The sequence below is a fragment of the Camelus ferus genome, chromosome 7, assembly GCF_009834535.1.
Source record: "Camelus ferus isolate YT-003-E chromosome 7, BCGSAC_Cfer_1.0, whole genome shotgun sequence".
NCBI lineage: Eukaryota > Metazoa > Chordata > Mammalia > Artiodactyla > Camelidae > Camelus > Camelus ferus.
This window is the reverse complement of record NC_045702.1, coordinates 37,195,108-37,211,055: the sequence shown is the minus strand read 5'-3', so window position 1 is coordinate 37,211,055 and position 15,948 is coordinate 37,195,108. Positions and strand designations below refer to the sequence as shown.

General features: G+C 35.7%; 1 long non-coding RNA gene across 8 annotated transcripts in view; it reads left to right on the top strand.

The window, feature by feature from the left end:
• LOC106730516 overlaps positions 1–15,948 on the top strand; it is a 73,561-nt gene that overhangs the window by 7,364 nt on the left and 50,249 nt on the right. The window lies entirely within an intron of this gene.

Below are 15,948 nucleotides of genomic sequence, written 5' to 3'. Positions count from 1 at the left end.
TCTTTACACTAACAATGAAATATCAGAACAGGAGAGTTACAAAAAAAAAAAAAAAAAACCTTTTAAAATTGCATCAGATTAAAATAAAATACTTAGGAATAAATCTGACCAAGGAGGTGAAAGACTTATACACAGAGAACTATAAAACACTGATTAAGGAAATCAAAGGAATTAAGGAAATGGAAAAATCCTCTGCTCTTGAATTGGAAGAACTACCCAAAGCAATCAGATTTAAGGCAATCCCTATCAAATTACACAGGACATTTTTCGCAGAACTAGAACAAATAATCCTAAAATATATATGAAATCACAAAAGGTCCAGAATTGCCAAAGCAATACTGAAGAAAATGAAGCTGGAGGAATAACCCTCTCCAACTTCAGACAATACTACAGAGCTACAGTAATCAAAACAGCATCATATTGGCACAATAGCAGCCATATGAATCAATGGAACAGATTAGAGAGCCCAGAAAATAAACCCACACACCTATAGTCAATTAATTTTTGACGAAGGAGGCAAGACTATACAAAGGAGAGAAGACAGTCTCTTTGGCAAGTGGTGGTGGGAAAGCTGGACAGTTGCATGTAAATCAGTGAAATTAGAATACTCCCTCACACCATATACAAAAATAAACTCAAAGTGGCTTAAAGACTTAAACATAAGGCAAGACACCATAAACCTCCTATACTATAGAAAGATCATTCTCTGATATAAACCATAACAATGTTCTAGGTCAGTCTACCAAGGCAATAGAAATAAAAACAAAAATAAATAAATGGAACCTAAATAAACTTACAAGCTTTTGCACAGCAAAGGAAACTATAAACAAAACAAAAAGACAACCTACAGAATGGGAGAAAATATTTACAAACAATGTGACTGACAAGAGCCAGAATATACAAGTAGCTCGTATAACTCAACAACAGAAAAACAAACAATCCAATCCAAAAATGGGCAAAGGACCTAAACAAACATTTCTCCAGTGAAGGCATACAAATGGCCAAGAGACACATGAAAAAATGCTCAATATCGCTAATTATCAGAGAAATGCAAATCAAATCTACAATGAGGTATCACCTCACACCAGTCAGAATGGCCATCGTTAAAAAGTCCACAAACGATAAATGCTGGAGAGGGTGTGGAGAAAAGGGAACCCTTGTACACTGTTGGTGGGAATGTAGTTTGGTGCAGCCAATATTATGGAAAACAGTATGGAGATTCCTTAAAAAACGAACAATAGACTTAACATATGATCCAGCAATCCTACTCCTGGGCATATATCCAGAGGAAACTCTTAACTCAAAAAAATACATGCACCCCAGTGTTCACAGTAGCACTGTATAAAATAGCTAAGATGTGGAAACAACAAAAATGTCCACTGACAGATGACTGGATAAAGAAGTTGTGGTATATATGTATATTGTGTGTGTGCGTGTGTGTGTGTGTGTGTGTAATACTACTCAGCCATAAAAAAGAATGAAATAATGCCATCTGCAGCAACATGGATGAACATGGAAATTCTTATACTAAGTAAGCAAGAAAGAGGAAGAAAAATACCATATACTATCACTTATATGTGGAATCTTAAAAAAATGACGCAAATGAACTTATCTACAAAATAGAAACAGACTCACAGATATAGAAAACAAACTTATGGTTACCAAGGGGGAGAGAGGGTGGAAAGGGATAAATTGAGAGTTCAGAATTTGTAGGTCTAACTACTATATATAAAACAGATAAACAACAAGGTCCTACTGTATAGCACAGAGAACTGTATTCAATATCTTATAATAGCCTATAATGAAAAAGAGTATATATATGTATAACTGAATCACTATGCTGTACACCAGAAACTAACACAACATTGTAAATTGACTATACTCAATTTAAAAAAAAAAGACAAAATAGAGTAAAAGAAGTGCCCCATGCCCTCCTGCCCAGCCAGTTTATGTCTCAGCCAAAAGCAGAAAAGTGAAAAAAAAGTATGGGATCTGCTGTTTCGAAGTGGACCAGGGACAATATGCAAAAGGCAAATGGTAATTTGATGTGATTCTTCCTTTCCTCAGCCTTTTCCTACTTTTCCTCACGTTTCCCCTGAATTATATGTTCGTTACAACCCCATCCACTACCTTTCCTCAAACCCAGTTCAGACTGAGCCACTAGGGGGAGGCCCAGCTAGGCCACCAGAGATAAGATGGGACCCACACTACCAGGCATGCTTGCCTACCTCCCCCTATTAAGGCCTGTTTTTCACAGTGCCATTCTTTAGGACAACCTCATTCTTTTTCATCACACTCTCCACCAGCCCTCCCATTTCACTTCCGGTAATTACAGCAATTTCTTTATGTTGATAGTGGCTTCTTAATTGTGTTAAGATTCTGAGGTCAGATCTGGTATCAGCAGGATCATTGATTTAACTGACATGGGTAAGGAAAGAGAATGATAGCTAAGTCAATTATTTCAAATACTGTACACTAGAAACTCATTTCTTCCATTCTAAGCATTTTGCACCCCAAAGATTTTGTACTTTTTATCTTATCTTGAAAAATATTTCCAAAAGCATGCATAACAATGGTTAAATAGTTTCATAACTGGTCAAGAGAAAAGGCCAAAGTTCTTGAGAAAAATCTTTTCACATTTTTCCCTTCTTAGTTTCTTCTTCGTATATTACTCCTCATGCTGCCCTAGGGTTTGTAAACTAGGTAGAGCCTCTGAAATAGCAAGCTAACTTTGACTAAGAAAATTTGTTAGGGGGTAGTATAGCTTAGTGGCAGAGTGCATGCTTAGCGTATACAGGGTCCTAGGTTCAATTCTCTTGCACCTCCATTTAAAAAAAAATTGTTTAATTCCAGGCTTGAGAGAGTAACAGGACAGATTCTTGAGTATAGTCTTTGTGACACTTACTCTTAAAGAATGCAGGGTTTTATCTCCCTGAAGGAATTTATGTCTCACAACTTTGATGTTGCCCAGTGCAAAATGCTTAGTTCTGTTGCGAGAATTTGTAACCAAGATCAGTCTGGAATGAAGACATAGCAATTTAACACTAGTAGCATGCCTGTTACGAATGTGGAGTGTGCTAGGTGCTTTTCCTTTCCTTTTTTTTTTTTTTTTTTTTTTTGCTTTTTTTTTTTAATCTGCTTTTCTACTGTGATCTCTTTGAATCCCTTCAAGATAAACCTGAACTCTGACTTTCACTTACCCTTCCTCATCCTTAGATGTTTTCTCTGTGCTTCCATGTGAAGTCTGTCGCATTTACTGTGTGATAATAACCTCTTGATGAGTCTGTGAGCTCCCTTTTGTTTAAGACATTGTGCCTTAAACAAAATTGTTAATCACTATTGCCCAACACAATCCCTTTTTCATAATAACAGTGAATGTTATTGACTAAACAATAATACTCATTTTACAGAGAAGGAAAATGAGAGAAGTTAAACAATTTGTCCAAGATCACTCAGTTAATAATTGATAAAGCTGTTGATTAAAAAAAAAGCCCATAAATTTTATGGTATTTCCTATTTGTTTCTATTTAACACCACTTCTAGCTTTCTTACCTGTCGGATTTTTGTGTAACCATCTATGCTTTCTTTCATGTTTGCAGTAGTAGGCAGTAGAGTGTCTGGGAGAACTACAGGATTGAATCTGGGCCAAGTTGAGATATACCATGAAGTCAGCAAAAGGATCACAGAATCATCAGGGACAAAGTTCAGAAGTGATGGGGGCAGGTCACTCTTCAGACATCTGCTAGGAATCTCAGGGAGCTAAAAGCAGCATCCCCGATTAACTTTAAACTTGCCTGTTATCTACCCAGAAAAACAACCACAGGAATTTCAGCATTGTACCTGATTCTTATCTCTTACATACTTTCCTCTGTCATTTAATGATTGGCCATAGTATAGGCATTTCCCTGCTAACTCGTCTACCAAACTCAGAATTTTTAATTGCACATATGACTAGAATCTCCTGTAATTATTATATACTTGTAGCTTTTTATTTTGTGTCTATGAAAGTCATTCTTTGTTAACATAACCATTTTTATTCACTCTCACCCCAAATTGCATCTTAGTAACACTTGAGGAAGGGAAATATTTGAGGCACTCTCCTGTAAGCCACCTGCATTTATGAGGATGCCAAGGTGCCTCTGACAGTAAATAATCTTAAGGAAAAGAAAGCTAGACCTAAATTGGTACTTTTTCTCAAATTCACATGAGAGATGGTCTTCTTTGCTCCCCATCATTATTGTATTGATTCTCCAGGTTTTTTGTTTTTTGTTTTTTTCAAAATTCCTTTAGAAACCTGCATTTTGGATGCATGGTCTTATTTTGACTTATTATCAATAATTTTTTTATTTTAATTATCAACAATTTTTTATTGCTATTTCTCAGGATTTTTTTTATCACTATGATCTATTATTTAATACTTATTTTTAACTTTATTAGAAATTCTAGGTCTAATTTGTATAACCTCACCATCCTAAGTAGGCAACTGTCATTATTTTTTAGAATGTCTTCTGATTTTCATTATATATGTATGCACATTTATAATGAAATTCATATATGTGTAGTTTTATAAAATTGTAATTAGTATGCACATGCAGTTTTAGAAATTCCTTTTTTCACTTAAAAGTTTTTATAAATTCTTTTTATTTCTATTTGATTATTTTTATTTCTACATAGTCATATTTATCAGTGCTGAAGTTTCAAAATAAAATCAACTATATCAACATGCCATAATTTTTCTTTAATCATTTCTCAGGTGTTAGATAAGCAAATACACAGTTTTTTTTTTTTTTAAAGTAATGCTTCTATAAATATCTTTGGATTCTTAGCCCTTATGCTTGAAATATATCCCCAGGAGAATGATTACTAAGTCAAAGGATATGAACTCTTTTTTTTTAATAGAACCTGTTTTTTTTAATTGAAGTGTAGTTGATTTACAGTGTTGTGTTAGTTTCAGATGTACAGCAAAGTGATTCAGTTATACATATATGTATATGAATCTATTCTTTTCCAGATTCTTTTCCATTATAGGTTATTATAAGATATTGAATATAGTTCCCTGTGCTATACAGTTGACCCTTGTTGGTTATCTATTTCATATATGTTAATCCCAAATTCCTAATTTGACCCTTCCCAACCTTTCCCTTTTGGTAACCATAAGTTTCTTTTCTATGTCTGTGAATGAACTCTTGGTATATACTGGCCATTATATTTTTAAATCAATTGAAAATAAATGTAAATATATATAAGAATTTGGCATTATTTATTTTAACTTGCTTTTAGTCCAGCTGTTAATATAATATGTGTGGTCATCCAACATTTTAAAATATGCTGAAAATATATCATTTAGTTCATTTTGTTGAAAATGATAATAAGCTATCAAAAAGGCATGGCTGGTGGGGAGGGTATAGCTCAGGTGGTAGAACGCATGCTTTGCATGCATGAGGTCCCAGGTTCAATCCCCAGTACCTCAAAAAAAAAAAAAAATAACAAACCTAATTACTCCCCCCCTGCAATAAAAAGGTATGGCTGGGTTCAGGGTTCTCTTTCCCATTCTTCATTTATTTCCCACTGATACCATTGGTATCATTTTTTTTGGTGGACTTTCTCCATAGTAGGAAAAATGGCCACTAGAGAGCTCAAGCCCTCATCTTTAAGACTTATGGCTTCCATGTATCAGATCTCAGTGAAGGATTCTGATTACCTTCGCTTGGCTCTGATGCCTACCCTGGATCAATCATTTTGTCCATGAAGACACAGTACTCTGATTGCCCATCTTGGCTGACCCTGACGGGTAAGGGGGTTGGAGGGCAAGCCACCATGATTGACAACCCTATTAGAACCACAGACTTGGAAAGAGATGAGGGGCTTAGAGGGGCTGTTGGCAGACAAAAACAGCATATCCATTATATGCATTTCCTATATTGTTTGTAAACTTCTTCACATTTATAAATGTAAATGTAGACTTGACCCTATTTAAGATTGTGAAGTAAGAAGTTTTACTTTCTTACTCTCTTATCTCCCCTTTTCTACATCCTTTTCCTCCTTTCCCCCAGGCCTACCACCACAATCCAGTGACCTAATGTTCTCTCTAATCTATTTCCTATCAAAACCTACTTTCAGTTAACAGGAGTTGAAAAGGATCAAAAAAATCAAATTAAGCCCTCAGATTCAAATTATTACCTTCCCTGGAGATGATTAGTTTTTAATCGAGGACAATTATACTGGACTAAGAAAGGTAGAATTTGCAGAGGAAGGGGGACATCTGTGCATATTCAAATACTCCCCTTCTACTAGGAATTCACTTTGCCCCCTTTAGATTGCTAGTAATGTCTTTAGTGACAAGGATATAAGAGATGATTGGGACCCCAGATCTTGAACTTGAATCCCTTCCACTCAGCTAGATTCCCAGAGGAAACACATGCAGAAGTCAAGGCTAGCCAATGCATGCTCTTTATCATCATAAGACTTTGTCTAGACCTCGCTAATTGTCAAAGTAGACAGAAGTGGTCAAGAGTTGAGGCTGTGGAGTCAGGTGAACCTGTGCTCAAATGTGGCTCTATCATGTATTGCCTGGGAGCCTTAGTACCTGGACTATAAAATGGGGATAGTAATTTCTGCCTCACGGGGTGCTGTGAGGATTAAAAGAGTTAACAACATGCAAACTGCTTAGTTCAGTGCCTGGCATAGAGTGAGAGTTGTATGATGATTATGATGATGATGATGATGATGATGATGATGATGATGATGATGATGATGGAGAAGGAGGAAAGGAGAGGAAAGGGAGGAGGAAGAGAACAGAGGGAAGAGGGAGGAGGAGGAGAAGGAAGAAGGAAGGTATCACCTTCTGATCTGGAAGGTCAAATCACATAGAAACTTCTTTTTCACTTGGCTCCAGGTTGCTCTTAGGACTAAACTAGTCTTCAAAAATGTTTGTCCTTATACTTCCAAAATAATGTTTTTAAACTGTGAACCCCCTCCTACATTTTTAAGTTGACATCTAAAGTTTTTCATCCTAAGTTTAAATAGTTACAAAAGGATATTATTCCTGGCATTTTACAAATAGTTGCATTTTCAAACAGAATTTTTACATCACTTTTAGCTGCCCAGTTGTTAGTGTCATTCACTTTCTTAATGTCCAGGGTTCCCAAGCCAATACCAAGATATCAAATGATTATTAATTATACCTGTTTTTTTTTTAACTTGGAAACAACATATTTAATTCACTAGACTTAGAAAGGGAAATTTTAAATTTATTAATTTCAGTTCACCTTTGCCATTACCATATGCTTAAAATATGTTTTCATGAAAATCTCAGAGCTACAGATTTCACTCACTTACTTCATGGCACATATCTGTTATTTACTTTAATTACCAAAGCCAGTCCTTACTGTCAAGACAATCAGATGATTCTTTTTCTGTAGAAAAAAAGACTAACTTTCTTTTTAATTGATATATACAGGCTGATGAATAGAAATGAGTTCTAAGTGTATGACATAAATATACACACACATACATCATTATCTATATACAGTTGACCCCTGAACCACATGGGTTTGGACTACACAGGTGCACTCACTACATGATTTTTTTCAGTAAATGTGCCCTACAGTGATAAACAATTCCTGATCCCTGGTTGGTTGAATCTAAGGATGAGGGACTACAGATGCTGAGGACCAGCGGTAAAGTGATACCTGGATTTTCCACTCGTGTGAGGGGTGGCGCCCCCGGCCCCCACCTTGTTCAAGGGTCAGTTGCGTATTCCTATAGATAGTTTGTAGATCTAAGTCCCGTATCAATAAGCATAAGCTGTACTGCCTTTGGCTCTTGGGCCCCTTAACTCTTAAACCCACATAAAAGGCCAGTGCTGGGTCAGTCTGACACTGAGATGATCAACCCAAAGAAAAGGGCAAAAAAATGAGAAAACAGCCCATTCCTGTATTAATGAGACCTAAATGGTGTCTCACTTGTGTTGGGCTCCTACTTGGGCAAGTGGGGCTTCCCTTACAGGTCAGTGTAGGCCAGAATGCCTACTACTGAGTGAAATATTAATCACTGTCAAGCGAAATTCAGAACTGAATTATATTTTCAAGTACTGTCTAGAAATCAAAGGTACAATTTTAGTGCAATTTGATATCTTATTATTGAGTCCATGAACCAACAGACTGCAGCTACTTCATGATCCTTCTCTCAGATGGACATCTGGGGGCAGGGTGGTAAAGAAGGTGTGGACAATTTGATAATGCATGTCAAAATCTTTAAAGAGGACTGTAACTGGGAAGCAATAGGGATGTATTCTGGGGGCCAGTAATGTTCTGTTTCTGGACTTGGATGGTGGTGGATACACTGTTGTTTATAACTGTTAAAGTATATATGTAAGTTGAATATACTTTTCTCTATGTTATGCTATATTTCACAATTGTAAAGCTGTTGTAAAAATATCTACTGGATTATTCGCTTTAGATAGTTCTCAAATTTAAAAAGGATATAGGAATGATTCTAGATAATTGTATGTAATAGTAAAAAATGAGAACTAATAATCTGTTAGTAAGGATTTGGTTAAATAATGCATAACATAGCCATACATTGGAATAATATACAGCTTTTTTAAAAATGATATATAGATAAATATGTACTGAGATAGTAGTTGTTTATGACACAAGGTGAAAAGCAGATTGTAAAAACTATGTTCAGTAAAATCCCTTTTTACTTAAACATTACATAATCCATATATAAAGAACAATCTCTGGACATATATAAACCAAAATATTAATAGTGGAATTGTGGTAAAGGTTTTATTTCTTTTCGCTTATCTATATTTTCTAAATGAATTTGTTTTACTATTTTGATTAGAAAAAAAAGGTTATTTTTAATTTTTAAAAAACCTCACTTATCCTTTGAATCAGCAGAAAGCCTTTTTGACATTATTCTCAGTTTGACCTTTTTAATTTTTTAAATAAAATATACATTTTACAAGGACAACCAGTTACCTTCATAAGCCCTTATATTTTGAAATATTAATGTATTTTCTTTATTGACAATTAGGCTGGAGGCAGACATTTTCAAGTTTTAAGGTAATTTCATGTTTTAAGTTTTAATCTCTATAAAGAATCTCTTCTGAAATCAAAGTTGGTACTGAAAAAAAGAAACCTACTTCGATGTTTTTAAAAACTACAATGAAAAAAACTAATTCAGGCAGGACTGGATGATACTTTTCTATTTTTAAAAGTTGCTTGCTCACAGATTCTTCAATCTTTTAAACAAAGGCCTAATTTAGGAGTAATATTCAAGTTATGAACTTCATCTTTACTATTAACTGTTAAGTTTCTTCTGAGACGTACTTAGTTTCATATTTTCGAGAGGAAATATACTCATTTGTAAAACAGGAAACATGAAATGCAGCATGAAATGCACTATCGCTGCAGTTAACCACATTGGCCCCTGGGTGGCTCCACCATTTCACTCCATTCACTATCTCTGATGATGAAAGTTTCCAATGAAAACAAGAGATGAAGAGCAAGGCTTTATTTACAGAATGCTTAATTGGGAACTGATGCAGCATTTACATTCTGGACATTTTATTTAGCAACAGTTCTGCTCATGTATGCAATATTTTCTTGTGTTTTTTGATAACTGGGCATTTGACTTGCCATGGAGAGGAGGGGAAAGCTGTATTTTTTTTCCTTAACATCTCATCATTTCCTATTCCAATTTTTTAATTAGAACCAAAAATTCGTTATTTGTGATATCTTGTCTATTTTGATAGGAATCATGTTCAGAGTCTTATAATAAAATAACTTGAGGGAAAACAAGAAATTACCACTAGACGGGAATATTATATGTTCTCCTTTTGGAAAGTAGAAAGCTGCATTGCTGGTAGTGCCTACCTCTGAGAGATGCCTTTGTGTTTTGGTAAGGGCTGGTGAACAGAAGAAAAAGACAAAAATAACCCGTAAAGATGTAGAATTGGCCTCTGGATAGTTAATCTCTACGGCTAAGTCTCCCTGGGGCCACAGATCTACATCTTGAGACTGATCACAGTGTAAATTTGACTGAATGTATATTTCTAGATGCCATTACATTTGCACTTTGTGCACTTATGATCAACTTTTTCTTCATCCTGCTTTCTTTTAGTCTATTTTTCTACCCCAAACCTATCACTTTCTTCTGTGTTCTTAGTTGCTTTTGCAATCTCTTCTTCCTATTTTTATCTTTTTCATTTTTGCTATCCCTTTTCATTTGCTAGGTTGAGTGTTTAATTTCTGAATGACAGTCATTGTTTTAAAAATTCTACTTTAGTCCTGAATCACTCCATCAGAGGAAAGAAGTTCTAGAAATCTAAAATACATGGTTCAAAGTTTGAGGGGCTCGTAGATGTAAATACAATTAAATACTTGAGCTAGTAATCGCTGTTTTTTAATAGATTAGCTGTATAACTAATTTACTTATGTCCTTGAGGAAACTAATGAATGGTAGAATCAGATGAAAAGCATTTGAATTCAAACAACAGTGAAATTAGAGAGAGAACCTGTTTTTGATTCTAAACTATAAATAGAGTAACTAAAAACAGAACTCAGTGTAGAGGACAGAACTCTGAGAAAGTAGAATTTAAATATCAAGTTCATCTTATCAGGAAAAAATACATTCATGAGTTAGAGAATACATAATTTTAAAATAAAGTCAAATGGATGTGGAAGAAGTGAGGTAGGATCTTGGATCCGAGGTTTGGGAATTAATATAATGGAATTCACAGAGTTCTGTGTATAAAGAGAGAGAAGTAGAGAATCTGATTGCCAGTCAGGGAGAAAGGGTGAATCTCATCTATGGTCCTATCAGAAGAAGATAAATCCACACAAAACTCTACAAGCCTGGTCAGGGTCAAAGCCCTTTTCTGACTAACATATACATCAATTGTACTATCTCTCCTGTCAAAACCAAGAATATTTCTAGAATGTGGGAGCTAAATGGCAGCAGCCGCTTCTACCCCAAAGGTTTCATTATCTCCCAAGTCTTCTGGGATTGGACTTTTGGGTTTTTTTTGAATCAGACTTTGCAGTGGCTAGACCCCATGGAATACCAGTTTATACTGAGTTACATAAGTCTTGAATGGGGCTAAATTTGTAATAGTCTTCATCTAAGACTTAGATAAAACTTTATTTAAATATTCCTAAATGTCTAATGTATTTGTGCAAATATGCAATCCCCTCTTGCTGAAACTTGAGTCCATCATTTTTTTGTTTTTCTTTTAATAATGAGATGTTTCCCAAATATAGAAAACTCTAAAGAATCATATAATGAACTTCCAGGTATCCATTACTCAGCCAAGTCAAATTTCAACACTTCCCTTTATTTGCCTGATCTCTTTACCTAGAGTTTTTTTTCTAAACAATTAAAACATTTCAGATGCAAATGAAATCCCTTGTATCATGTCTCCCAACCCTACTCCCCATCATCCTTCCCTATAAGTAACCACAACCGTGAATTTGGTGTTTATCATCCCATGTATGTTTTTATATTTTGACAACATATATATATGTGTGTGTATGTATATATATATATATATATATATATATATATATATATATATATATATATTCCTAAATGAAATATATATAAATGAATGTTTTAACCTTTCATAAAAATAGCACCATACTGTATATAGCCTTCTACAATTTGCTTTTTTTTTTTTTTTTTAACTTAACATTGTGTTTTGAAGAGTTATTGGGGTGGAGGATATAGCTCAGGAGTAGAGTGCATGCCTAGCATGCACAAGGTCCTGGGTTCAATTCCCAGTGCCTCCATTAAATAAATAAGTAAACCTAATTACCACCCCCCAACAAGAAAACCCTTAAAAATAATAAAAGATAAAATCCTTAAGAATTATCCATTTTGCTACATTCACTATCTTTGTTTTAATTTAGATCTATAGCTCAGTTTTCTCTGCTTTTGCTTAATTCATGGGGCAGTTTTTCCATACAGAAGTTTACTGTCTAATGGAAAGAATGAAGAATTACAGACAGTTTTTTTGAAACATAGCCATGATTTTAATCTGTTTACCATGGAGGAACTGATTTTTTTTAATGGTATATTTTCAAGCTTTCTCATATAGTTTTTAAAGATGACCTGAGTTATTCAAGTAATTTCCCAACAGTTCTTTTCTGTGTTATGAAGACCAGTAAACACACCACTGAGCTGTTTGGCTGCCAGATGAGGTGGAGAGGTCTTGTTCTAGGAGTTAGTAGTCTTACAGTCCAGTCCTGACTATTTAACTTCTCTGGCCTCTCATTTTTCTTGCCTGTAAAATGAATCAGTTGGACCAGAGCCTTTTGGCTAATTTTCAATGATCTATGGAGTATTTAAAAATGATAAAGGCTTAAAATTTAAGTCATATGCTTCAGTAGTATTTCATTTTCTATGTTAAATAAATTTTATTATAATACTTTGATAAGAAAAGTGCACAATATAAGAATACTCATTTTTCTAAGAACACAGAATATATTTAACTATTTAAGTTAGTATATAGCTATAATTTTGCCTTCATTGCACATTTTGTTCACATCTATAATCTATTTACTTCTGAGTCCTTGGTGATAGCTCCTGCCCCAATTATGACATTGCTTTTATGGGGAAATAGGATCCACTTTTATGACCCATTTCATCATGCAGATTCAGGAGCACACTGTAGGGACTCTAGACAAATTATAAGGACTACATATGTGAGCATATGGTATTAGAATCACCTTCAGATTATCTGGCAGTTTCAGTGAGTATTCCTGGGACCTTCAAATACAAGGATAGGACTATTTAATTAAAGCTGCAAGTGGCAGAATCCTCCCTCAATTTTTTATCAGAAAAATAAAGTCAGTCATTTTAGAGGATTTTTGAATTCCTAATTGCAGATATAAATAACTGTCAGTCTGGAAAATAGATGAATATAATCAAAAATATAATCCTCCTTGTAACATTGGAAGCTTTATAGTAACACAAAGATGCTGCCCCTTCTGCCTCCCTTATCCTGCCACCCCTACAAACTCCTGTCCACAGTTCAAAAGAGACAATAGAAAATTCTTTTAAACCATCATTTACCGTAAAGTAAACTTAAAAGTGATCAAGAATAGAAACAACATAGGTGCTGAAGCTGTCAAAATAAATGTTGATGATTGCCCAAGTATCTAATAACTTTTTCACCAATACTCTGCTTAAACTATATAAATTTACATGAATAATGGATTATGATGATGATTTGCCTTTCAGCAGCCTATTTTCCCCTAATTTATTGCTATGGGAAATTGCCCTATTTTGCCTTTTTTCAGAAAAAAAAATCATCTGCTTTTGTGGAAAACCATCTTCATCATGTAACCTTTTAGTCCATTATTTCTCAAGATTTTTTCACTCATACTCACCAATTATATCATCTCTTGGGGATATGGTAAAATTATGTGAAAAACTCACCTTAAAGCTATAGACTTCCTTTACTGTTCAATATAACAGCCTTATCCCATAAGCTTCATAAGTTATATTTAAGGAATTAGGGAACTTCTTTCCTTAATTTTATTCTCAGTAATTCTTCTAGGACATTTATTCATTAAATAGGATGGGTTGTTAAACTATGCTCATTAACTCTGTAAGGCATATGATTAGCCAAATGTCAGGGGTCTGAGTAGATAGGATCCCATGGTCAAGTACAGCTCTCCTAATACTCATCTTGTTCCCACATTCCCTACCACCGAGGTATTTCATTTCTTTCCTATTCATTCTTACTTATTCCTACTAGTAAGTCCGCTCAGATTCTCTCATCCCACCTCCTTTCTCATAACTCTTTCCTCACATTAAGTTTCACTTTTCCCACTTACATTTAGTTGCATCTGCTCTGGTTTATAGATGTATTTTGCCTTGAACCCGAGGCAGGTGAACAGAGGCAGCGCTGTCAGCCTGTCTAAGAGCGCTGCAGTTGTGGAGGGTAGATAAGCAGGTGGTAACAAGAGCATCCAAGTAGATCTGGGCTAAGCCTGGGGACCTGCTGAGCTGGCAGAGCTCAGAGGTGGTGATGAGAAGAAACCATGGAGCAGGAGGCTGTTACGTTTCTAGAGCAGGAAAGAGGAGGGTGCTCCCCCTGGGGTGGCAATGGGGAAAGAATTCTCAAAGAAAAAGTAGAAAACCAAGATGGAACTCCCGGGAAGATCACGTGCTGGTGACAGATCCAAATGGTCAGAGGAAAGATCCAAGTCGGTGTGGTAGGGCCAAGTTTACCTTGTGGTTTGGTTTTACCAGCATGTGGGTGCGTGCGAGCGCGAGCAGCCAAGCCGACTGCTGCCACAAGAGGCAGAAAGCAAGAGTGTTGGAGTGTTGATGGCAGAAGACGACGACGCAGGAGTTGTGAGGCATAGGTTAGAAGTAGACGGCAAAACTGGCAGAGGCTGCTGGGCCTGATTAGGCACCAGGAATGACAGAGAGGCTGGCACAGGTGAGTGGCAGCTGCTGGGCAGGACAGACCAGGTTGGCCAGGGCCATAGCTGAGACCATGTGGGCTTTTACTCAAGGAGGCTGAGGCAATTATGAGAGAATAGAAGAGACACAGTAGGTGAGCCAAAGCAGTGAGTGGTCGGGATGAACAGAGACAGGGCAGGCCAGATGGCTCTACCGTGTGTCCAGCTTTCCAGCTGTGATCAAATAACCACATTAAAATAAGTCAACTTAAGCCAAGGTCACTTTTAATTGTATGCTTTGCTGGTAATACAAGATCATTAACTGTATCAATAATGCCCATGCTATACCCATTCTGAAATGGGGGCAATTGCGCCCTTTATTATTGATCTGGGTATGTTCAATGGAAAGGAAAGGATGAAAGCGAAACCACGCAACGGGTTTTTTTGAAAAACTGATACACATTAATAAGGTCTAGGAAATCTTGAGGAGATTTAACTAATAGTGTTGAGATTTATATAACTTTATGTTGTGAATTCATTTTCCAGGAATAATTTATTTCAACTAGTCACATTTTTATCTTCCACTAAAATGGAAATTTAATTTAGTGCAAATAGCTACTATTTGAATACTAATATAATCTTTTTCTTTATACAAAACATAAAAAGGTTGTTTATCTATATATTAAGACTGAAAATTAAACATAGGTTCAAGTCTTTGGCTAAGAACAAATAATTGGCAAATTCACAAGTGAGAATTTATAATTCCATTGTGAAGTTGACTAACTTGTTAGGGTAAATGAGATTATCAGCTTATAAAAAAGGTAATCCTGTCTCAATTGTAGCTATAGATTGCAAATCTTGTGTCAGTTCAAATTTTTGCCAACAGATTCTAATACCTTCACTGAAAGCAGAAGATAATTAGAAGGGAAATGGAAATGTAAATACAGCCCTAGTTGATTAATATACTCATGATACTTCCTTATTATGATACTAGCAAATGTTTGGTCTTTAAGTTGATCTGTGATATATTCAACAGTATCATGGGAGCATAATTTTTTAAACAGTTTGTCCAAAGTTTCTATCAATCCATCCCAGCAACAGAGCCAAATGTTAAGAGTTATTGCTGCCTGAGTTACAACAGCTGCCCTGGGAATCTTGTTCAAACAGCAAGTTAACTGCTATTCACAGTAATATCTGGTCTTTCCCACCCCCAAACATACACAAAAGATTTTTGTCATTCTTGGCATTGGGCAATAGAAGTAGCAAGACATGCCAGTAGAACTCTAAAGTCAGGATGTCCTTCCACCTGTTTTATGCTGTAAGACAGACTTCCAAGTGCGAGGCGGTGTGAGGGGCTGTTTCCTTGAATGGCAGCTGAATGTGCCAGCAGGATCCTTGGCAGCAGTGCCCGGCCACTGAAGCTGGGCATTCGGGATAACTAAATGGAGGAAAGACACTTGAGCACATTGCTTCCTGGAACACTGAGAACCTGAATGGGAAATTAAGAAGTACCAGATTCTCTCTG